Source organism: Panthera uncia, chromosome X (assembly GCF_023721935.1).
Source record: "Panthera uncia isolate 11264 chromosome X, Puncia_PCG_1.0, whole genome shotgun sequence".
Classification (NCBI taxonomy): domain Eukaryota; kingdom Metazoa; phylum Chordata; class Mammalia; order Carnivora; family Felidae; genus Panthera; species Panthera uncia.
This window is the reverse complement of record NC_064817.1, coordinates 117,948,711-117,974,298: the sequence shown is the minus strand read 5'-3', so window position 1 is coordinate 117,974,298 and position 25,588 is coordinate 117,948,711. Positions and strand designations below refer to the sequence as shown.

The 25,588-nt window shown below is 38.8% G+C and overlaps 1 long non-coding RNA gene across 1 annotated transcript in view; it reads right to left on the bottom strand.

The window, feature by feature from the left end:
• LOC125932043 (uncharacterized) overlaps positions 1-25,588 on the bottom strand; it is a 275,833-nt gene that overhangs the window by 143,393 nt on the left and 106,852 nt on the right. Inside the window, exon 5 of the long non-coding RNA XR_007460523.1 lies at positions 13,420-13,559. This is a non-coding gene — a long non-coding RNA (uncharacterized LOC125932043). The remainder of the gene's footprint in view (positions 1-13,419; positions 13,560-25,588) is intronic.

Here is a 25,588-nt window from a genome sequence, read left to right as displayed (position 1 = left end):
TATTTAGTGCCCCCATTGGGATTGCTTCATTCTGCTGTTATAATTATGCCCACTTTTGCACACAAACTTGAGTACAGGGGCTGGAATTTGAGGGGGAGAGTGTCATTTTGAGTCCCTATCTGAGGTGAAGGTGTGCTTACTTGTCATGTTGACTTGTGAGCAGGTGGCAGGCAGTACATGCTGAGATGGGCAGGAGGGTGGCTGGAAGGTTGATGGCATCATGTGTGATGGGGAAGTAGCTGGTTTTGCTCTGACTCATGAATTCCTTTAACTTTTGTTCATCTGGCAAACTCTACCTATCCTTCTATTCTGAATGATAGCCTTGCTGGATAGAGTAGTCTTGGCTGCAGGTTTTTCCCTTTTAGCACTTTGAATATATCATGCTGCTCCCTTCTAGCCTACAGAATTTCTGCTGAAGAGCCCACTGATAGTCTTATATGGTTTCTCTTGTATGTAACTGCTTTCTTTTCTCTTGCTGCTTTTAAAATTCTCTCTTTATCCCTAGGTTTTGCCATTTTATTTACTGGGTGGCTTGGTGTAGATCTCTTTGGGTTGGCTTCATTGGGGGCTCTTTATGCCTCCTGAATCTGGATTTCTGTTTCCTTCCCCAGATTCAGGAAGTTTTCAGGTGTTATTTCTTCAAATAAATTTTCTGCCCCCTTTTCTCTTTCTTCTCCTTCTGGGATCCCTATAATGCAACTGTTACACTTGATGGTGTTGTTGAGTTGCCTAGGTCTATTCTCATTTTGCATAATGTTTTCTGGTTCACCTGCTCAGCTTGATTACTTTCCATTACTCTGGCCCCTGTCTGGGCTGCCTGCACACTGCTAGGCTTGTGGTACCGCTTCAATGGGATCTGGCCAAGAGCTTACTGAAGGGGTGGATCCACAACGTGCACAGAGGCCAGAGGGGCAGTCTTAGCAAGGTTTGGTCTCCTGTGGGAGGGGCCCTGAAGCCCTGGGACTAAGGCAGGCCAGTCAGAGGGGTGGATCCACAGAAGCAGAGAGCTGGGGGGTTGGGTGGTGCAAGCAAGTTAGGTGGCAGGTGCTGGTTCCTGCCAGTATCTAGGCTAGGGGGCAGGGGAGAGAAGTGGTACCTGGCAGCATCTTTGTTCCTGGAGGAGTCCCCCACCAATCACTGTCCTTCTGGGACACAGGTTGAGATGAGTCAACAACTCTCCCTCCTGTAGGCCCCAGGCATTTTTCAAACTGCTGGTCTGCCTAGTATCTCCTTGGGCTCTTTGTCCTGCAGTCTCTTCGGAGCAAGATTGGGTCTCTCTTCGGAAACTCAGCTTCCTCTCATCCTCCCTGTTCTCTGAGAGTAGAGCTGATGACTTTTAAAATTCCAGGTCTTAAGTCCTACTGGTTGTGAGAACTCACGAAATTTGGCCCCTCTGGTTTTGCAAGCTAAATGTAATGGGGATCTGTCTTCCTGATGTGGGCTTCCCTGGAGTGAGGGCCTGCCCCTCTCCCCTCTCCATAGCTCACCAGTCTGTTTAGCACCCACCATCTCTCTGCCCTTCTTACCCTCTTGGTTGTGGCCTCTTGTCTATGTTTGGCTGCAGAGAGTCTGGTCTGGCAGTCTTTGGGTAATTTTCTGGGTTATTTATGCTAAAGTGGATGTAATCTAGGTGGCCTCAGGCCACAAGGTGAGCCCAGTATCCTCCTACTCCACCACATTCCCAGCAGTCTGTGTGCCCTTATATTTAAAGTGGGATTCTTATAGACAGTATAAACTTAGGTCATACTTTTTTACCCAAACTGACAATCTTTGCCTTTTAATTGGAGTGTTTAGAGCATTCATATTTAATGAAGTTATTGATTTTGTTGGGTTGAAATCTACAACCTTGCTATCTAATTTTTGTCCTATCTGGTTTTCTTCCTTGTTTTTTTTAGTCCTGCTTTATTTTTGATTAATTATCTTTATGATTCATTTTAATCTCCAGTATTGGTGTTATTAGTGAACATCTGTTTCATTTTTTATTGATTATTCTAGGGTTTATAATAAAATCTTAAACTTAGCACAATCTACCTTCAAGCAATATTATACCACTTCATATATACATCTCTTTCCCCTTCTTGTCCTTTGTGCTACTGTTGTCATATATTTAATTTCTACATATTATAAACACCACAACACACCATTATCATGTTTTATTTAAACAGTTAATTTTCTGTGAATGGTGTAAGAAAGTGGTCTAGTTTCATTCTTCTGCATGTTGCTGTCCAGTTCCCCCAGCACCATTTGTTAAAGAGACTGTCTTTTTTCCATTGGATATTCTTTCCTGCTTTGTCAAAGATTAGTTGGACATACTTTTGTGGGTCTAGTTCTGGGGTTTCTATTCTATTCCATTGGGCTATGTGTCTGTTTTTATGTCAATACCATGCTGTCTTGATGATTACAGCTTTGTAGTAGAGGCTAAAGTCTGGGATTGTGATGCCTCCTGCTTTGGTCTTCTTCTTCAAAATTACTTTGGCTATTCGGGGCCTTTTGTGGTTCCATATGAATTTTAGGATTGCTTGTTCTAGCTTTGAGAAGAATGCTGGTGCAATTTTGATTGGGATTGCATTGAATGTGTAGATAGCTTTGGGTAGTATTGACATTTTGACAATATTTATTCTTCCAACCCATGAGCATGGAATGTTTTTCCATTTCTTTATATCTTCAATTTCCTTCATAAGCTTTCTATAGTTTTCAGCATACAGATATTTTACATCTTTGGTTAGATTTATTCCTAGGTATTTTATGCTTCTTGGTGCAATTGTGAATGGGGTCAGTTTCTTTATTTGTCTTTCTTTTGCTTCATTATTAGTGTATAAGAATGCAACTGATTTCTGTACATTGATTTTGTATCCTGCAACTTTGCTGAATTCATGTATCAGTTCTAGCAGACTTTTGGTGGAGTCTCTTGGATTTTCCATGTATAATATCAAGTCATCTGAAAAAAGTGAAAGCTTGACTTCATCTTTGCCAATTTTGATGCCTTTGATTTCCTTTTGTTGTCTGATTGCTGATGCTAGCACTTCCAACACTATGGTAAACAACAGCGGTGAGAGTGGACATCCCTGTTGTGTTCCTGATCTCAGGGGGAAAGCTCTCAGTTTTCCCCCATTGAGGATGATATTAGCTGTGGGCTTTTCATAAATGGCTTTTATGATGTTTAAGTATGTTCCTTCTATCCCGACTTTCTCGAGGGTTTTTATTAAGAAAGATGCTGAATTTTGTCAAATGCTTTTTCTGCATCGATTGACAGGATCATATTGTTCTTATCTTTCCTTTTATTAATGTGATGTATCACGTTGATTTGCGAATGTTGAACCAGCCCTGCATCCCAGGAATGCATCCCACTTGATCATGGTGAATAATTCTTTTTATAAGCTGTTGAATTGGATTTGCTAGTATCTTATTGAGAATTTTTGCATCCATATTCATCAGGGATATTGGCCTGTAGTTCTCTTCTTTTACTGGGTCTCTGTCTGGTTTAGGAATCAAAGTAATACTGACTTCATAGAATGAGTCTGGAAGTTTTCCTTCCCTTTCTATTTTTTGGAATAGCTTGAGAAGGATAGGCATTATCTCTGCTTTAAATGTCTGGTAGAATTCCCCAGGGAAGCCATCTGGTCCTTGACTCTTATTTGTTGGGAGATTTTTGATAACTGATTCAATTTCTTCGCTGGTTATGGGTCTGTTCAAGCTTTCTCTTTCCTCCTGTTTGAGTTTTGGAGTGTGTGGGTGTTTAGGAATTTGTCTATTTCTTCCAGGTTGTCCAGTTTGTTGGCATATAATTTTTCATAGTATTCCCTGATAATTGCTTGTATTTCTGAGGGTTGGTTGTCATAACTCCATTTTCATTCATGATTTTATCTACTTGGGTCATCTCCCTTTTCTTTTTGAGAAGCCTGGCTAGAGGTTTATCGATTTTGTTTATTTTTTCAAAAAACCAACTCTTGGTTTCGTTGATCTGCTCTACAGTTTTTTTAGATTCTATATTGATTATTTCTGCTCTGATCTTTATTATTTCTCTTCTTCTGCTGGGTTTAGGCTGCCTTTGCTGTTCTGCTTCTATTTCCTTTAGGTGTGCTGTTAGATTTTGTATTTGGGATTTTTCTTGTTTCTTGAGATAGGCCTGGATTGCAATGTATTTTCCTCTCAGGACTGCCTTCGCTGCGTCCCAAAGTGTTTGGATTGTTGTATTTTCATTTTCATTTGTTTCCATATATTTTTTAATTTCTTCTCTAATTGCCTGGTTGACCCATTCATTCTTTAGTAGGGTGTTCTTTAACCTCCATGCTTTTGGAGGTTTTCCACACTTTTTCCTGTGGTTGATTTCAAGCTTCATAGCATTGTGGTCTGAAAGTATGCATGGTACAATCTCAATTTTTATATACTTATGAAGGGCTGTTTTGTGACCCAGTATGTGATCTATCTTGGAGAATGTTCCATGTGCACTCGAGAAGAAAGTACATTCTGTTGCTTTGGGATGCAGAGTTCTAAATATATCTGTCAAGTCCATCTGATCCAATGTATCATCCAGGGCCCTTGTTTCTTTATTGACTATGTGTCTAGATGATCTATCCATTGTTGTAAGTGGGGTATTAAAGTCCCCTGCAATTACCACATTCTTGTCAATAAGGTTGCTTATGTTTGTGAGTAATTGATTTATATATTTGGGGGCTCCTGTATTTGTTGCATAGACATTTATAATTGTTAGTTCTTCTTGATGGATAGACCCTGTAATTATTATATAATGCCCTTCTTTATCTCTTGTTACAGCCTTTAATTTGAAGTCTAGTTTGTCTGATATAAGTATGGCTACTCCAGCTTTCTTTTGACTTCCAGTAGCAAGATAGATAGTTCTCCATCCCCTCACTTTCACTCTGAAGGTGTCCTCAGGTCTACAATGAGTCTCTTCTAGACAGCAAATAGGTCTTGTTTTTTTATCCATTCTGATACCCTATGTCTTTTGGTTGGCGCATTTAGTCCATTTACATTCAGTGTTATTATAGAAAGATATGGGTTTAGAGTCATTGTGATGTCTGTAGGTTTCATGCTTGTAGCGATGTCTCTGGTACTTTGTCTCACAGGTTCCCCCTTAGGATCTCTTGTAGGGCTGGTTTAGTGGTGATGAATTCCTTCAGTTTTTGTTTGTCTGGGAAGACCTTTATCTCTCCTTCTATTCTAAATGACAGATTTGCTGGATAGAGGATTCTCGGCTGCATATTTTTTTCTGTTCATCACATTGAAGATTTCCTGCCATTCCTTTCTGGCCTGCCAAGTTTCAGTAGAGAGATCCGTCACTAGTCTTATTGGTCTCCCTTTATATGTTAGAGCACGTTTATCCCTAGCTGCTTTCAGAATTTTCTCTATCCTTGTATTTTGCCAGTTTCACTATGATATGTCGTGCAGAAGATCAATTCAAGTTACGTCTGAAGGGAGTTCTCTGTGCCTCTTGGATTTCAATGCCTTTTTCTTTCCCCAGATCAGGGAAGTTCTCAGCTATTATTTCTTCAAGTACACCTTCAGCACCTTTCCCTCTCTCTTCCTCCTCTGGAATACCAATTGTGCGTAGATTATTTCTCTTTAGTGCATCACTTAGTTCTCTAATTTTCCCCTCACACTCCTGGATTTTTTTTATCTCTCTTTTTCTCAGCTTCTTCTTTTTCCATAATTTTATCTTCTAGTTCACCTATTCTCTCCTCTGCCTCTTCAATCTGAGCCATGGTGGTCTCCATTTTATTTTGCAGCTCATTTATAGCATTTTTTAGCTCCTCCTGGCTGTTCCTTTGTCCCTTGATCTCTGTAGCAACAGATTCTCTGCTGTTCTTTATACTGTTTTCAAGCCTAGCGATTAATTTTATGACTATTATTCTAAATTCACCTTCTGTTATATTGTTTAAATCATTTTTGATCAGTTCGTTAGCTGTCGTTATTTCCTGGAGGTTTTTTTGAGGGGGAATTCTTCCGTTTCATCATTTTGGATAGTCCCTGGTGTGGTGCGGAACTGCAGGGCACTTCCCCTGTGCTGTCTTGAATAGCTTGCGTTGGTGGGCGGGGCCGCAGTCAGACCTGATGTTTGCCCCCAGCCCACCGCTGGGGCCACAGTCAGACTGGTGTGTACCTTCTCTTCCCCTCTCCTAGGGGCGGGATTCACTGTAGGGTGGCGTGGCCCATCTGGGCTACTTGCACACTGCCAGGCTTGTGGTGCTGGGGATCTGGCGTATTAGCTGGGGTGGATCAGCAAGGTACACAGGGGCGGGAGGGGCAGGCTCCGCTCACTTTTCCTTTGGAGATCCACTTTGGGAGGGGCCCTGTGGCACCAGGAGGGAGTCAAACCCGCCGGAGGGATGGATCCGCAGAAGCACAGCGTTGGGTGTTTGCGCAGTGCAAGCCAAGTTCCCTGATAGGAACTGGTTCCGTTTGGGATTTTGGTTGGGGGATGGGCGAGGGAGATGGTGCTGGCGAGCGAGTTTGTTCCCCGCCAAGCTGTGCTCTGTCATCCGGGGCTCAACAACTCTCCGTCCCGTTGTCCTCCAGCCCTCCCGTTCTCCGAGCAGAGCTGTTAACTTATAACCTTCCCGATATTAAGTCCCACTTGCTGTCCGAACACACTCCGTCAGCCCCTCCATTTTTGCCAGCCAGACTCGGGGGCTCTGCTTGGCCGGCGGGCCGCTCCTCCGCCCCGGCTCCCTCCTGCCAGTCCGTGTAGCACACACCGCCTCTCCGCCCTTCCTACCCTCTTCCGTGGACCTCTTGTCTATGCTTGGCTCCAGAGAATCTGTTCTGCTAGTCTTCTGGTGATTTTCTGGGTTATTTAGGCAGGTGTGGGTGGAATCTGAGTGATCCTCAGGACGCGGTGAGCCCAGCGTCCTCCTACGCTGCCATCTTCCCAGAAGCCTCAACAGTTAATTTTCACTTAAGGAGAATATAAAAATGATTTTTGAAGTGTCTGTCATATATACTCACATGTCTACAAATTCAGTGATCTTTGTACCTTTGTTTGATCCAAATTTTCATTTGGTATAATTTTGCTTTTGTCTGAAAAAACCCCTTTAAAATTTATTGTAGTGCATGTCTATTTTCTATAACTTGTCTCAGCTTTTGTCTCAAAAGTCTTTATCATAGCATCACAAAAGAAGACAAGAGAGGAAGAAAGGAACAAAGGAACTACAAAATAATCAGAAAACAATTAACAAATGGCAATAGTAAGTCCTTACTTATCAATAATTACTTTAAATGTAAATAAATTAAATTCACCAATCAAAAGACATAGTGTGACTGAATGGATTAAAAAACAAGATCCAACTATATGCTGCCTCCAAGAGACTCACTTTACCTTTAAGAACACACAGGCTGAAAGAGATGGAAAAAGACATTCCATGCCAATGGTAGCCAAAAGACAGAAGAAGTGGCTATATTTATCCCAGAAAAAAAAATAGATTTTAAGTAAAAAATTGTCACAAGAGACAAAGAAGGCCATTACATAATAATAAAAGGGTCAATTCATCAAAAGGGTATAGCAATTATGGATATACATGCACCCAACATTGGGGTCCTAAATATGTTAAGAAAAATACTAACAGATATGAAGGGGAAAAAAGACAGCAATACAATAATAGTAGGAGTCCTCAATACCCCACTTTTAACAATGGATAGATCAAGCAGACAGAAAATCAATACGGAAAAAGTAGATTTGATTAACACCAGAGACCAAATATACTTAACAGACATATAAGAACATTCTGTCCAACAGCAGCAGAATACACATTCTTCTCAAGCACACACAGAATATTCTCCAGGATAGGTCATATGTTAGGCCACAAAACAAGAAGACTGAAATCATATCAAGTGTCTTTTCTGATTACAATGGTATGAAACCAGAGGTATTAAGAGAAAAATTGGAAAATTCACAAATATGTGGAAATTAAACAACATACTCCTAAATAGCCAATAGGTCAAAGAAGAAATCAAAAGGGAAATAAAAAATATCTTTGAGACAAATAAAAATGGCAACAAAACATACTAAAACTTACAAAATGCAGCAAAGGTAGTTATAAGAGGGAAGTTCATAGCAATGAAATACATTAAGAAAAAAGAATGATCTCAGTAACCTAAATTTACATCTCAAGGAACTAGAAAAAGAACAAACTAAACTCAAAATAATCAGAAGGAAATAATAAAGATTAGAGCAGAAATAAATGAAACAAAGACTAGAAAAACAATAATAAAACTCATCTTCATTTCTGAAAGATTTATTTGCACTGGGTTTGGATTTGTAGGATGACATTTAAGATGCCACTCCATTGTCTTCTAGCCTGCATGCTTAGTGACAAGAAGTCTGATGTAATTATTATCTCTGCTCCTCATGTAATATGTCTCTCTCTACTCCTATGGTTGCTTTTAATATTTCTCTTTTTCAATGTTTTTCAGCAATTTGATTCTGATGTGCCATGATAGAGTTTCCTTTATATTTATTTTGTTGGAGTTTGTTGGTATTCTTGGATCACTGGATACTTAGTTTTCATAAAGTTTAAATATTGGGGCACCTGTGTGGCTCAATCAGTTAAGCGTCTGACTCTTGATTTCAGCTCACATCATGATCTCACAGTTTGTGAGATTCACTCCCACTTCAGACCTCTCTCCTCTCTCTCTGCACCCCACCCCCACTCATGTGTGCTCACTCTTTCTCTCTCTCTCAAAATAAATAAACACTAAAAAAATAAAGTTTAAAAATTATACAGCCTTATTTTTTCAAATATTTTTTCTGCCCTCCCACTGTCCCAACACTCCAGTTGGGCATATGTCTGATCACTTTATGTTATCCAGGTCACTGATGCTATATTCATTTTTCTCTTCAGTCTTTTCTCTCTGTACTTCATTTTGAATAGTTTCTATCACTATGACTTTAAGTTATCTAATTTCCTGCTGTTTGTATTCTGTTAATCCCATCCAGTGCATTTTTCATTTCATATATTTTTCATCTCTACCAGTTTCATTTGAACCTTTTTATATCTCCCATTGCTTTATCACATCCAGGTTCCCTGCACCTTTATAATCATATAGAGTGTATTTATAATAGCTATTTTAATGTTTTTGTCTACTAATTCCATTATCTCTGTCATTTCTTTTTTTTTAAATTTTTTTTTCAACGTTTTTTATTTATTTTTGGGACAGAGAGAGACAGAGCATGAACGGGGGAGGGGCAGAGAGAGAGGGAGACACAGAATCGGAAACAGGCTCCAGGCTCCGAGCCATCAGCCCAGAGCCTGACGCAGGGCTCGAACTCACGGACCGCGAGATAGTGACCTGGCTGAAGTCGGACGCTTAACCGACTGCGCCACCCAGGCGCCCATCTCTGTCATTTCTAAGAGTCTATACCTTTTGATTAGTATTTCTCTTGGGTATGAATCACATTTTCCTGCTTCTTTGTATTGTGAATACTATTTGATGGGATACTGAATATTGTGTGTTTTACATTGTTGGGTGCTGGGTTTTGTTTTATTCTTTTAAATATTGCTGGGTTTTGTTGTGGAAGGCAGCCAAGTTACTTAAAATCAGTTTGATTCTTTCAAGCCTTGCTTATAAGCTTTGTTAGGCCATGTGTATAGCAGCCTTTAGCCCAAGGATAATTTAGGTCTACTACTTTTTAGGACTCTACCTGATATCCTAAGTATTACACAGGTCTTTCCACACTGGTTAGTGGGAACATGAACTATTCCTAGCCTTGTGTGAGCTCTGATAATTATTCAGTCTACTGCTTTCTGGTGTCCTTTCAATAACCAAACATAGTTTTTCTTACGCATGTGTAGATCAGAATTCAGTCAGAGACTCAAGGAGACTTTCTGTATATCTTTGAAGTTGTCTCTTCATGTACAGATTCTGGTTCCTTAGCATTGATCCTTGCAATTTCCAACCTTCTTGGCTTCCATGAACTCTATTTTTGTCTCTCCTATTGAACAAGGTCTCTAGGATTGTTTTGGGTTCCCCCTTTCTCTGCTGAAGCCTGTGACTCCAGGCAATAAATTATGACACTCCTGGGGCTCACCTTGTTTTCCCTTTGTCAGGAATCACCATTTTACATTTTTGTACTGTCTGCTTTCCAATCTCTAAAAGCCATTATTTCATATATTCTGTTTGGTTTCCTGGTTAAGATAGAAGGTAATAAGTCCCTGTTACTCCATCATGGCTGGAAGAGGACGTCCAACTTTATATTAATTTTTGCATTTTTACAAGCACAAAATGTTTAAAAATTTAAAAAATACATTTTAAGAAAACAATTCTTTTGTCCCTGACAGTACTTTGTGCGTCTGTGTGCCACACATCTAGCCACCAAGAAAAGAAGGATCCAAACCAGTTTCTCAACCTCAGAACTACTGACATTTTGGACTAGAAAATTCTTGAACATGGGGAGCTGTGTCATGAACTGTAGGATGTTTGGGAGTTGTAACAACCAAAAATGTCTCCAGTCATTGCTAAATATCACTGGGGGTGGGGGAAGCAAAACTGTCCCTGATTGAGAACCAAACTTTCAATATCATAGCAACCCAGAGACCATCCCCTTTTATATAAAAGTTGGGAAGCCTAAAAAATTTAACAGGGGCATACTGAACAGGCACAGAAGCCAACCTGAAAGACTTCTCAATGTCCAAAGTTGAAACAATCTGAGCTATAAGCAAAAAATAACCAAACCACTAAATAAAATCCATGAATTCATACTGACACAAATAAACGTGGAAGAAAGTACACACTTCCTAAAAGAAGAATTCTAATCAATACACATAGAAGGAATGAGGGAAATAGAAAATCACCATTGGAGCACAACAGTGATAAATACTGAAGGTGGGATCTACCAGTGGTGCTGTAGTAAGTCTTATGGACAAAAGTTTAAGCAGAAACAGTATGTCTGCTTAATCTCAAAGTATTTCCCCCATAATATTTAGTAATTACAGAGGCAAGGAAGGAAATAATAACTTTATGAGAGAGAATCTTGGCAGAAACCACTTTAGCCAGGGATCAGGATTAGTCATATATATCCTCAGTAATACATATCGATACCATGCATCCCCTGATATTATTGACTTGTAAATGCACATCACTTCAGGGGTAGCCTTCCCCCAAATGCACAATGTCAATGTAATCATGAAAAAATTCAGATTAAACTAAACTGAGGGACATTCTACAACATAACTGATTGGTGTTCTTCAAATTGTCAAGGTCATAAAAGACTGACGAACTGTCATAGATTGGAGGAAACTAAGGGATATGATGACTAAATGCCATGTGGTATCCATGACTGGATCCTGGAGCAGAAAAGACACATTAGTGGCAAAACTGGTAAAATCCAAATAAAGTTTGTTTATTTAATAATAGTTTTGTTTATGTAAATATAATAGTTTAAATAATAGTATTGTACCAAGGTTAATTTCTTAGTTGATGAGTGTGCAATGGTTATGTGACATTTTAACATGGAGAAAGCTGGCTGGAGGGAGGACAGCAGTTCTCTGTAGCATTTGTATAAATTTTCTATAAACCTAAAATTATCTCAAAATATGAAGGTTTTAAAAATTGGGGCATCCTGTAATCTCAAAGTAGATATGTATTTGTGTATTATAAAGATCTTATTAAACTAAACACTGGAACCACAGAATATCAGAGTTGGAAGGGCCCCTATACATCACCTGGTTCAATTCTTTCATTTTACCTTTGAGGCAAACTTGGTATGGGAAAGAAATGGGATCTGCCCAAACTGATTGAAATAGTGACAAAGCAGGGTCTGGAAACCCTTTTCTGCTCCTAGGTGAGAGGTCTTAGGATATTTTCCTCATAGTCTTTTGTTCTCATTTTTAAAACATGTGCAAACACACCTAAGATGCTTTGGGTACGTGTTATGGTGGACATCTGTTCTTTAGAGCAGGGGGTGGCAAACGTTTCCTGAAGGGCCACAGTAAATATTTCAGTTTGGGGGAGATATCTGGTCTCTGGCAACTACTCAGCTCTGCTGTTGTATCATGAAAGCAGTCATGGACAATATGTAAACACATGGGTGTGTCTGTGTGCCAATAAAACTTTACAAAAGCAGGAGGTGGGGTGTATTTGACCTATGGGCCATAGTTTGTCAACCCCTGCTCTAGATCTTTGCTAAAGAAGATCAGGGGCAAGCACCTAAGATGCATCTCATGTAGTATGGTGAGTGGAAGATATATGCACATGTCCCCAGCTGGGCAACAGCATTGAAGAGGAGGTCATGAAGGTGAGATCTTCTAAAATGATGAAAGAACAGCAATAAAGGTCTCTTTTTCCTTTGTGTTAGTTGGCCCAAGCAGAGGATGATCAAGTGGTATAAAGGATGTCAAAGACAATAAGCCCATAAATGGAAAGATGAACAACCATCCCTCTGACATTTCATTATGCCCTTCTGGCTAGGTGGGGGACTTTCTACACAAATAACCAGAGGTGTGGAGCTTTCAAGTTTCAAAGATAATGAATTAAATCTAATTTCAAAATAGTGGGTCTTTAAGCTAAAACACACACACCCAAACACACACACACACACACACACACACACACACACACACACACAGGAGCAAAGTATTGTGATCTAAAGTGGTTAGAAAAAAAATGACAGAATGAAAAGAATAATTCTATTAAGAGGGCAAGATTTATTATAACTCTGTTTAGTATTGATGGAAAGCAGGCAAGAGTGAGCAGCCTGAAAATGGGATAAAGAGTATTTTTAAAATACAATGTTTAATCTTATTTCCAAAGAAATGTTTCCTAACTTGACTCTTCTTTCAAAATGTTTTTTCTGGGGCACCTGGGTGGCTCAGTCAGTTAAGCATCTGACTTCAGCCCAGGTCAGGATCTCACCATTCGTGGGTTTGAGCCCCATGTTGGTCTCTGTGCTGACAGCTCAGAGCCTGGAGCCTGCTTTGGATTATGTGTCTCCCTCTCTTTCTGCTCCTCGTCCACTCTCTCTCTCTCTCTCTCTTTCTCTCTCTCTCTCTGTCTCTCTCTCTCTCTCCTGCCTTTCACACACACACACACACACACACACACACACACACACACAAATAAACATCAAAAAATTTTTTGTAATTTTTTTCTACTTAACAATGGTTACTACCTATTTTAAAGAAGTCCTGTGATGAAAATAACCTTTTGAGATGAGGTAAAACCTCAGTAATATATTTCCTTTTCATTTTTTTTTCACCTATCTGCGACCTTTAACCACAAAGTAAAATAAACAAGAAAAATGCTAACGATATTGAGCATGCATTTAAATAACTTCTACTCCTGACAGTTACTCGACATCGACATAATGCTTCCATGGGTCTGATTAACTTGTTGTTTCTCAGGTTAAATATTTCATACCCAGATTTTGTTTCCTTCTCTATTGGACTACAACCTTACATGGAGACACACCTTTTTGTTCCATCGTCAATCCCTGAAGTACTGTGGCTCAGTTGGTTAGAACAATGTAGACGGCAGTTTCAGTCTGTCTCAGGTTCAGCTAGCATACTGTATCCATGAATCCTGCGGGTCACCTTGGAGGTGGGAGGCTACTGGAGTAAATGACAAGAGGGCAGTAAATCAGGGACAAGAGTCAGTAAGGACTCAAAACTATGTTATCCAAGAATACCAGATTTCCTGGGACAGATCCACTTCCAATAGTAGGCCTCATCGATCATGCCCTAAATATATTTGTTGTTGTCAGATTACAGATTTAGAATTTTAAGTTCAGGGCTAGGAGACTTCAGATCCACAAGAAGAGATGCAATAGGGATTAAATGAAACAAAAGCTGTGTGAGGCTGCCAAAACCTTGGGCACCTTTCCCTATTTGGGATGGTTGCTCTCCCCTTCCTACTTCCCATTAGGGACTGACTGGCAATGAAGTCCCTAAAATTAAAGAAATGTTAACCTGGAAGTGGAACCTGAGGTAACGGCAGCCAGGGCAAAGCAGGGAAGACAAGTATCTGTGTGAAAGGTCACTGAGTCTCTCTGAACATTCAATTCTTCATCTATCAAATTTGTATCTAATACCCATGCTGCCACAGTGGTTATGAGAATGTAAGACCAGAATACATGGAAAGAGCCCCTAAAAACTCTGACACAAACAAAGCCCATATGTTTATTAGGAGTCCATCCCCGGGGCTTATGGGAAAAGGGATCCTGGGTAGCCAGCCCAAGACAAGACATAGCCCCAGACCTTATCTCTTAGGAAACACGGGTGGGCTTTCCAGCCACCTCAGTCAGCTGCCTCTGCCCTACCATAAGACGAAGAGCTTGGAGAACGGGACCTTTGGGGAGGTGGTCAAACAGCTTTCCCTATTCAAAAGCCAATGCCTTCTAAGTGAATAGTGCCATGTAATGAATAATGAATAATGCCTGTTCACTGGGTACATTGGGGGAAGCAGACATTAGGTAAAAGAATTCTCCAGCAAGGTCTCTCAAAATCCAATTCACCCTAGAATAGATAGATGCTGAGCTGAAGACCATCCCAGGATACTACTTAATTGAGGAGGCTCTCCCTCATCACTCTTTCTAACTTCATCCAATATCTTTTAGTTTCATTGTTAAAAGGTTGCACTCTTTGCAGGCGCTGCTCCTCCCCTGTGGCTGCCAGGGCTGGAACACTGAGACTGCCTGACCATTTCATAACTCTTGATCCTAAGTTGAGGGAAGCACCATAGCAACACGTGAGTATCAGGGCAGAATATCTACCATAAACACCTCATCCCAAGTTGCTTCTGTAGCTTGTTCAGAGATACTTGCTGTGACCTTGAGGAATGAAAAGCCATTTTAATATTAGTGGAAGTAAAGCTAATTTAAGAAAGGAAATCTGCTATATATATCAGATAATGTCTTTTAAACTGAAATGTGTGACTTTGGAGTAACTCGTGAACTTGGATTATCCTTTTGAATTACCTATGCTTCTATTCTTTCTTTAACACAACTGAAAGCTGGCATCACCATCACACCTCAGTTCTCGGGGGTAGGGCAGAGATGGTGAGAAGGGATCTATTTACTAATATTTGGACACTAATGAATGGACACTCTGAAAAACAAAGAAAAAACACTTTTTGAAAACAATGTCATTAAGACAATGCCTACTTTCACAGAGCTTAACGTGTGTTGGCATCAATTATTTGATGACATCTATCCTCAAAGTCAATTTGCAAGTATGTACTGAGTATCTACCATATGTGAAAGAAAACACTCCATGCTGTAACTATAGAAGCCTAAGTAATTCTAGAGGATGTGATGTTGTCACTTGAAAAAGAAGAGAACAGGAAATGGAGAAGGAACATGAATTTCTGAGTACCTACTATGTGTTTGTGTGTACTTGTGTGTGTGTGTGTGTGTGTGTGTGTGTATCCTTCTTAAGAACCATGGAAGATAGGTGCCATTAGTTCAGCATTAGTTCATTATAAAAATGAAGAAACTTAAGTGGGTAGGTATTAAGATTGTCTATGGCCATACAGGCAGTGTGACGTAGGGCCAGGATTCCAAAAGGACTCCAAAGACTGTGCCCTTTTCACTATACTGTGTTGACATCTATAAATATGGTTCTTCATATCTGGAGTAGGACATGTACATGATGATCCTGGACTATCTTATACACAGCAAGAAAATTTTCAAAGACTACTAGAGTCATGTAAAAAGGACTAAGGAACCAACTTAAAGAGTTTCCCAATGGCCAATGCAAGCCTCAATATGAATAAGAACAATGTATTACAGGTGCCTTGGTGGCTCAGTTGGTTAAGCATCCAGCTCTTGATTTTGGCTCAGGTCATGATCTTCTGGTTTGCGGGATCAAGCCCCACATCAGGCTCTGAGCTTACAGAGCAGAGTCTGCTTGGGATTCTCTCTCTCCCTCTCTCTCTCTCTCCCCCTGCCTCTCGATTAAAAAAATAACAATAGAGGCACCTGGGTGGCTCAGTCAGTTAAGCGTCTGACTTCAGCTTAGATCATGATCTCACGGTTCGTGGGTTCAAGTCCCACATCAGGCTCTGTGCTGACAGCTCAGAGCCTGGAGCCTTCTTCGGATTCTATGTCTCCCTTTCTCTCTGCCCCTCCCCTGCTCATGCTCTGTCTCTCTCTCTCAAAAATAAATAAATAAACATTTAAAAAAAGAAAGCCTTTAAAAAATAACAATGGATTAAAACACCATTAATTCATCATAAAGTCCATTCATTCATCATTATATTTTAAAAAAATAATCACTCATTGGTTTTATTAGTGAATGCTGGCAAACTAGCTCATTATTTTGAATCAGGCCTTTATCTTGCCTCCTTATACAAACTGTACCCTGGATAAACAAGTAGTGGATGTATAGATATATTCCAGTTAATAAATAAAGAATGAATAAAAAAAGAAAAACATCACCATGTTGCACTCCTTAATGAATAAATGAATCTAGACTTATATCATCAAAGGCTGATAACATAAAAATAGAGAAAGCCAGATAGTGTGTGTCACTTAATGGAGAGCACAAAAGCATACATGAAGTAATCTCACCAAAAACAAAACAAAAGGGGCACCTGGGTGGCTCAATTGGTTAAGCGTCAGACTCTTGATCTCAGCTCAGGTCTTGATCTCAAGGTTGTGAGTTCAAGCCTCACGTTGGGCTCTACGCTGGGCATGAAGCCTACTTAAAAAAACAACAAAAATAAAATAAAACGCTAAAAAAAAACCCTTTAACCTGAATCTAATTAAGCCTCTAAAATCAATTACTAATTTAGAGAAAACACAGAAGTCTGGGGATATGTAGACTATTAAGTACGAAACTTAACAATGGGAATACAATCAGCAAAATCCAGAGTGTGGGAAATGCTACAGCCTACTTAAAAAAACAACAAAGGCATTGTCTCAATTATGTTGTCTTAAAAAAGCATTTTTCCTTTATTTTTCAGAGTGTCCATTCAAAAATAGTAATAAATAGATCCCTTCTCACCATGTCTGCCCTACTCCACAGAACTGAGGTGTGATGATGCCAGCTTTCAGCTGTGTTAAAGAAAAAAGAGATGAATGGATAATTCAAAATGGAAAAAAACAACCTATTTTCTTCCAAAAATCAATTGCAAGAAGAAAAAGGATTGAAGGGGAACCTATAGATTAAAAGAGACCAAAAGGCTATTATCAATCAATTATAGTATCTAGCTCTTACTTAGAGCTTTAGTCAAACAAATAAGAATCCATTTATCCCAGCTGTAAGATAATTGGAAACTAGAACACTGACTGGATATTTGTTTATTTTAATGAAGTTCTGTTCATTTTGAGGTGTGATAATTGCATTGTGGATGTTTTTTATAGAGTCCCAATCCTTTAGAAGTACATACTGAACCACTTACAGATAAAATGTTATGATGTCTATGACTTGCTCCAAGATATTACAAAAAGAGGAAAAATGGGTGTGGTATAGATGTGAGTGGCCATGGGTTGATCATTTTTGAGGCTGGGTGATGGGTACAGGAGTCTTATTATAGAATTTTATCTGCTTTTGTATATGCTTGAAATTTTCATAATAAAAAGATGTATCTATAGAAAGCACACACATATGATTTGAAAATACATGCACATATATATGTGCCCAAATACCAACTCAGGGAATTGATGATAATGGATATACAGTGGAATCACAGCATATGCACATATGAGTTATAACAATTTAAACATAGGCACTCAGCATACAGACAGGGAGAGGGAGAACAAAGGAGAGAGAAAAAGAGACAGAGAGACCAAGATATAAACAGAAAGATAGAAGAGAGAGAGTTGACAGAGAAAAGACAACAACTAAAATATGCCTCTCAGAGAGTGAGCATCTCACTGCGAATCTGGTGTTTAAAGATGTATATATGTCACTCAATTTGGCTCATAACTACAATTTCATCTCTTCATCAGGTGCTGAACCAGACTCAACGATCTACTTCAATACTGGAGGACAAACAGGCAAACAGGGATGATAAAGATATGGTATGCCAGCATTCTCAAGGGAATTTTAAGGATGTTTTTGACTCTATGGGATTTTCACCTACAATTAGACAATTTATAAAAAGATGCAAAAGTCCACTATACCTCATACATGTGTGCAAGGGCATGTGTAAAAAGATGTTTAATGTATCATTGTAATTTTTTAAAAACTGGAAAATCTTAAATGCTCACTAACAGAGGATTGGTTAAACATGGTGCATCCTCATAGTGGAATTCTTTATGGAGCCATTAAAAAGAAGGTAGGTGGCACAAAAACAGACACTCAGATCAATGGAACAGAATACAGAACTCAGAAATGGACCCACAAATGTATGGCCAACTAATCTTTGACAAAGCAGGAACGAATATTCAATGGAATAAAGACAGTCTCTTCAGCAAGTGGTGCTGGGAAAACTGGACAGCGATGTGCAGAAAAATGAACCTGGACCACGTTCTTACACCATACACAAAAATAAACTCAAAATGGATGAAAGACCTAAATGTAAGACAGGAAGCCATCAAAATCCTTGAGGAGAAAGCAGGCAAAAACCTCTTTGACCTTGGCCGCAGCAACTTCTTACTCAACACATCTCCGAAGGCAAGGGAAACAAAAGCAAAAATGAACTATTAGGACCTCATCAAGATAAAAAGCTTCTGTACAGTGAAGGAAACAATCAGCAAAACTAAAAGACAACCGATAGAATGGGAGAAGATATTTGCAAATGACATATCAGATAAAGGGTTAGTATCCAAAATCTATAAAGAACTTATTAAACTCAACACCCCAAAAAACAAATAATCCAGTGAAGAAATGGGTGAAAAACATGAATAGACACTTCTCCAAAGAAGACATCCAGATGGCCAACCGACACATGAAAAAATGCTCAACATCACTCATCATCAGGGAAATACAAATCAAAACCACAATGAGATACCACCTCACACCTGTCCGAATGGCTAACATTAACAACTCAGGCAACAACAGACGTTGGTGAGGATGTGGAGACAGAGGATCTCTTTTGCACTGCTGGTGGGAATGCAAACTGGTGCAGTCACTCTGGAAAACAGTATGGAGGTTCCGCAAAAAACTAAAAATAGAACTACTCTACGACCCAGCAATTGCACTACTAGGTATTTATCCAGTGGATATAGGTATGCTGTTTCAAAGGGGCACATGCACCCCAATGTTTATAGCAATGCTATCAACAATAGCCAAGGTATGAAAAGAGCCCAAATGTCCATTTATGGATGAATGTATAAAGAAGATGTGGTATATATATACAATGGCGTATTACTCACCAATCAAAAAGAATGAAATCTTGCCATTTGCAGCTATGTGGACGGAACTAGAGGGTATTATGCTAAGCGAAATTAGAGAAATAAAAATATATGACTTCATTCATATGAGGACTTTAAGACAAAAAGCATATGAACATAAGGGAAGGGAAACAAAAATAATATAAAAACAGGGAGGGAGACAAAACATAGGAGACTCTTAAATATGGAGAACAAAAAGAGGGTTGCTGGAGGGGTTATGGGAGAGGGGATGGGCTAAATGGGTAAGGGGCATTAAGGAATCTACTCCTGAAATCATTGTTGTACTATATGCTAAATAACTTGGGTGTAAATTTAAATAGATAGATAGATAGATAGATAGATAGATAGATAGAAGGTAGGTATTTTCCATGCACTGATCGAAACAGATGCCCAAGACATAGTGTTACATGAAAAAAGCATGTGTCAGAATAATGTATATAGTGTGTTTCCATTTTTGTAAATAAGAAAAAGAACAGAGATATATCCATAGATACATACACACCACTATGTTTTTACTAGAAGACTTGTTTCTAGAAGAATAATGAGGTATTACAAGAAACTGGCAATAGTTATAGCCTCTGATGAGAGGGAAAAGGATTTAAAGTAGAAGAGTGACTTCATTTTCATTATATACTTTTCTACATACTTTGAAATCTTATTATGTACATGTAGTCGCATTTAAAATTTTGCTGAAGTATAACACACATGAAGAAAAGTGTACAGCTCACACCTGTATAGCTTAATAAATTAACATACCATGAACACGCTCCAGGCACCAACACAGAACATTGCCAACACAGAACAAGTCTCTAAAAGCCCCCATAATTTTCCTGTCCTCCATTTTGAAAGTTAACCATTATCCTATTCTAATATCACGGTTTAGCTTTGTCTGTTTTTTTGAACTTTATAGAAGCTGAAATAGCATGTATTTTTTAGGGTCTGATTTATTTCAATAAATATGATGTTTGTAAGAGTCTTCCATGTTCTTGTATCTAGCTCTAATTTTTCTCAACTGTATTGAATTGTATAAATGTACGACAATTTATTCATGTATTCACTATTGGTAGATATTTGGGTTGTTCCCATTATTTGACTGGTACTAAATAAATAATGCTCTAATGGACATTCTTGTATATATATTTCAGTGAACACATGCAGTGGAATTGCTGGGCCATTGGGTAGGTTTGTTTAGCTTTAGTAGATACTGCCAAACAGCTTCCCCAAGTGGTGGTCAGCTAGCAGTGTATGAAAGTTGAATTAATTTTCAAACAAATAATAAGAAGAAAAACAAAACCCCTAACTCAATTAATATAAACAGTGATGATTTGAGTTGTATTTCTGTGTTATATTCTGTGTTGAATTTTTACAAATTAAAGTTAAAAACATAAGTCACTATGTTACCTAATGTGCTTATACAAGGTTTCTATGACAAATCCCAATTTGAATTTCATGTCAGGGAGAAGCTGATCTTTAAAGAGGAATATATCTGCTTTCTAGTTCTCAGGTAATATATACTAGTGTAACCCTTACCCTTGACTGCCAAAAACTCAGAGTCATCGTCAGTGCTCAACAAGGATAGCATTCCACTCATGCAAGGTATCTGGTAATATCTACTCCTTAAAATAGACAATTCTGTTCTATGTCTTACTTTGCATTATGTTTAAACTTGCAAGCTTCTTAAAATCCTTTTGCAAGGAAAGGAAAGAGGATAAATCGTAAATAAATAAACCAAAAATAGTTCTAGCCCCAGATGGTGAAGTTTTAAAAGGAACTTTAAGAAATTAAGGTTAATGCAACCCAAACAACAAAAGTACAGAAAGGAAGCAGATAAAATGCAGTGTTCTATAATGTAAGATTAGCCAACTAACCTGTCACATGGCTGGTGGCCAAGATAATGTCAGGTTTATATGAGTTCTAGGTCTCCAAGAAACAAAATGGCATGCTTTATCCTAATGGGGAAGGTGGAAAAAAGCAATGCTTTCCCAGGATTTGAGACCTTTTGGCTAAATACTATTAAATAAGTCCTTTCCCCCAGAATCAAGTCTGATTTCTTCTCCTTAAAGTGGAATTAAATCCATCTTTGGAAGGGACACACAGTCTGCACAGTCTACGACTGTATCTCTCAGTCAAGTATTGCTACCTGGAACATATTCCTAGTTGTTCCTTCAGACAGATAGAATCCCACATCCTTGTTGGTCACTATCAAAAAAGAACTCAAACCAATCCAAAGGTCCTTCACCTTTGGATGCTATTCTGGTGTTCAGTTAATGCTTGATAAATGTATCAGTGAATATCTTAGATCTCATGGTAATGACCTCATTCAACAAGATCTTTCCATTTGGTGAAAGGCTAAGTCTGTTCAGTTTCAAATGGATATCACAAAGAACAGGAGCTCAAGGGAGGGAGACAGCTTGGGCTGTTTCCAGTAAGGTTTCCAAAGATCTGGAATTTGAGTGTAACTTTGAAGAGGAGGTAAGGTATAAAGGTAATAATTAATGTGACGTTTGGGAAATCAAATATGCAGATCAATGTATCCATAGACCAAAGCAGAGGGAATGAATATCAGGAAAGATTTGGCTCAGTTAATGGAGGCCCTTGAATGCCAAACTAGGGAATTTTGATTGTATGCTACTATTGAAGATTTTTTAGTGAGAATAGATTATGATGAAAGCGATGTTTCAGGAAATGATTCTAACCATGGTGTGTAGCACAGACTGGACTGGGGAGAAAAATAAGTAGGGAGTCCACGGCTATTGCTATATCCCAGGCAAAGACAACTAGTGTCTAAAACTGGGTGACAACATAAGGAATAGAAAGGCAGAAACAGAGAAGAGTACAAAGGAAGAATCACCAGGGTTCAGAAGTGATAAGGTGTACAAAAGGAGGCCGAAGGAAGAGTTAAGAATGCCACTGAGGCTTGGACTGAGGACAATCATGAAACAAATACCTCCACTACTTATGGTAGCTTTTTTTGTAATAGAAAAAGACTAGAGTCGATACAAGTATCTGTCAACAGGGACTGACAAGCTGAACAAACGACAGTTCCTCTTTTGGAGAGCATACTATCCAGTCATAAAAAAGGAACAACGAAGATCTCCATACATTGATATAGAATGATCTCTAGAGCATAATGTTAAGTGAAAAAAAGGGAGCAAAATGGTTTTTATGGTATGTACTACATTTTTGTAACATATGGGGGTGAAATACAATTACTTATTCTCTTTTGTTTAATATTCAAATACATAACGGATGGATAAGCCAAAACCTAATTAAACATAGAGGGAAGGAGAAAAAAGAATGAGGGCAGGATGGAAGCAAGGCATTTAGAATATCTCCTGTTATATTTTGTCCTGTTTTGACTTTGGAACTCTGTAAATGTTTTACATAAATTAAATGTAAAATTAAATTTCAAAAAAGAAAGAAAACAATCTGTAAAACTGAGAAAAAAATGAAGCAAATGAATCAAACTATGTATCAAGTTGGTAACATAACCACACAGAAAAAGAAATTACTTTTTAAGTGACGGAAACACGACACTTTGACTACCTCCTTAGTAGGATTTATTCTAACGGCAAAAGGAAGAGCAAAGAAATCTTAAACTGCATTCAGTAATCTTAGTAGTAACATTGGAATTGCTCCCTTGAAACTGTTACAGATATAATATAGGGTAATTCAAGTAATGACAATGTCATTAGGAACCAAGACTTTCAGAATGAGAGAAATGAGATACAGTTACAAAATAAAAAATGTTAAAACCCCTATACTCTTAAATTCAGCTTCGAAATATCAGTAGGAATTCATCATGTTTCCTTTTTTAAAAAATAGGCATTTTCCAGCTCTTTCACAAAAAAGATAAAACCTGACAACCCAGCCACAGTGAGGAAACTCAGTCCTCAGATTGGGCTTTCTTAATACCATTTCCTATAAAAAGGAACAAGAGAGCTCCTTGGCAAAATGGTTAACTCCAGGACTGGGTTTGAAATTGTATAAGATGAGCCTGAAACCAAACCAAAAATCAAGAAATCTATCAGGACAAAAGGAAACAGAAGCCAACCTGAAAAGACCCCCACTGGCCTAAGATGAAATAATTTTAGCAACAAAATGAGTAATGACTACACTACGTCAAAACATACTAAATATATAAAAATCTATGAGTTTATAACAATACGTAATAGACTTGATTGGTCACCATTGGAGGCTGCTAGGATACCAACTCATTCTGAAAATTGATGTTTTTATAAGGGAAGGTATCAAATATTTATCTTGCCCTTTTTTTTGGTACACTACTTCAAGGTAACTAAATGGTTGAAGAATAAAATTATACAAAAATCTCAAGTAATGAATGTAGAAGCATAGCAGAATTAGAAAAATGCCATTTTGCAACTCTTAATGAAATAATAGACCGGGGCGCCTGGGTGGCGCAGTCGGTTAAGCGTCCGACTTCAGCCAGGTCACGATCTCGCGGTCCGTGAGTTCGAGCCCCGCGTCAGGCTCTGGGCTGATGGCTCGGAGCCTGGAGCCTGTTTCCGATTCTGTGTCTCCCTCTCTCTCTGCCCCTCCCCCGTTCATGCTCTGTCTCTCTCTGTCCCAAAAATAAATAAAAAATGAAAAAAAAAAAAAAAAAAAGAAAGAAATAATAGACCAAAACAGTAATCATCAATGGCTGTTAAAACCATCAGGTGAAGGGTTCATGGGGACCTTTATAATGGAGGCCTCCAGGTGATACCATTTAAACCCACTGATCAATCTTAGTAACACTAAAAATGAGGCACCTAGATATGATTTGCCTCATGAGGTGATATAATAGAAAGTACACAGCACTAGCTGTGAAGTATTCTTACCCAAAAACCTCAACCTGAACCTAATCAAAGCCTCTAGACATAACTACCAGTTCAGAGGAAATATAAGGGATAGAGAAACAAGTTCAATGACAACATGAGAAAACAAACAAATTGAGAATATGAGACATTCTTCAGGGCAAATGACCTGGTTTCACCAACAACTCAAAAAACAATAAAAGACTTATAAAACATAGCCAAATGCAGTGTGTGGGCCCTATTTGGATTCTAATTTTAAAAAACTAATTTAAAAAACTAAATTACATCTTTGAGAAAATCAGGGAAATCTGAATATGGATTGGGTATGAAATGATACCAATAATTATCGTTAATTTTGTTAAATGTGATAAAAGCATAGTAATTAGTGTGTGTGTGTGTGTGTGTGGGTTGTGTGTGTGTATTAATGTATGTATTCCTTATATATGTATATATGTATATATACAAGGAGGGGGTCAGAAAAGCATGAGGAAGTCCAAAGTCGTTTGGTCTTAAAGAGGCTAAAGAAGTAAAGCATTTCAAGGTAAAGGTGGTCAACAGTGTTAAATTCTGGAACAAGACTGATTTAGGCCTCAGAAAATGGAGCTATCTGTTATCCCACATTCCTACTATGTTTCCAAATTAATTCCAAGCTGACTATGACCTCAATAATAGTAGCAAGCCTGTAAGAAAGTGTCTCAGTCCTCAGTCTTCCCCTGTTCCCCATTCATTTCTTCCCTCACTCCCCTACTCACTTAACCATCATTCCCTGAGTCTCTACTCCAAGCCACACCTACTACATCCTGCCAGACTTGCTATGTTCTGCACATACTGAGACAAAGATCTGTCCTCTGGGAGCTCACAGCTTAATGAGGAAGACAGATCTGGAAAAATAATCACCACACAGTATTAACATTTCAGCAACAGCTTATATACCCTGGGCCAGGCACTATGGGAGGCACTAGAGATACAAACATAAACAAGTAGTTCCTGCCCACCAGAGTTCAGAATATAGCTTGGAAGGCAACAGAATCACAATATATTAAGATATGAACTAAAAATAAATGTACAAATTATATGAAAGTACAGAGCAGGAAATGGGGCTAGTAAGGAAGCCCTGCAAGATGGGGACTATTCAATATGCCCATTTTACATATGAGAAAATGGAGTACAGGGAGGTGAGTTGACTGGCCCAAGGCCATGCAACTGTGTGTGGCACAGCCAAACTTTAAGGGCCCATTTGTGAGACTCAGGAGTTTGGGTTTTATCCACTCTGTCACATTGCCTGAATGCCTCTTCCAAGACTCTCCATTCTCTTACCACTGTGATTCCCTGGTTGTACCCCTAGAGGCACAGAGCAGGTGCTCAATGAGCATTTGCTGAGTGAATAAATGAGTTATGCAACCTCATAGGGTTGTTGGAAAGGTTCACTGCGATAAGTACTAGGCTCATTAGAGGTCACTGTGTAGAATCACTGTGGCAGGTGGCA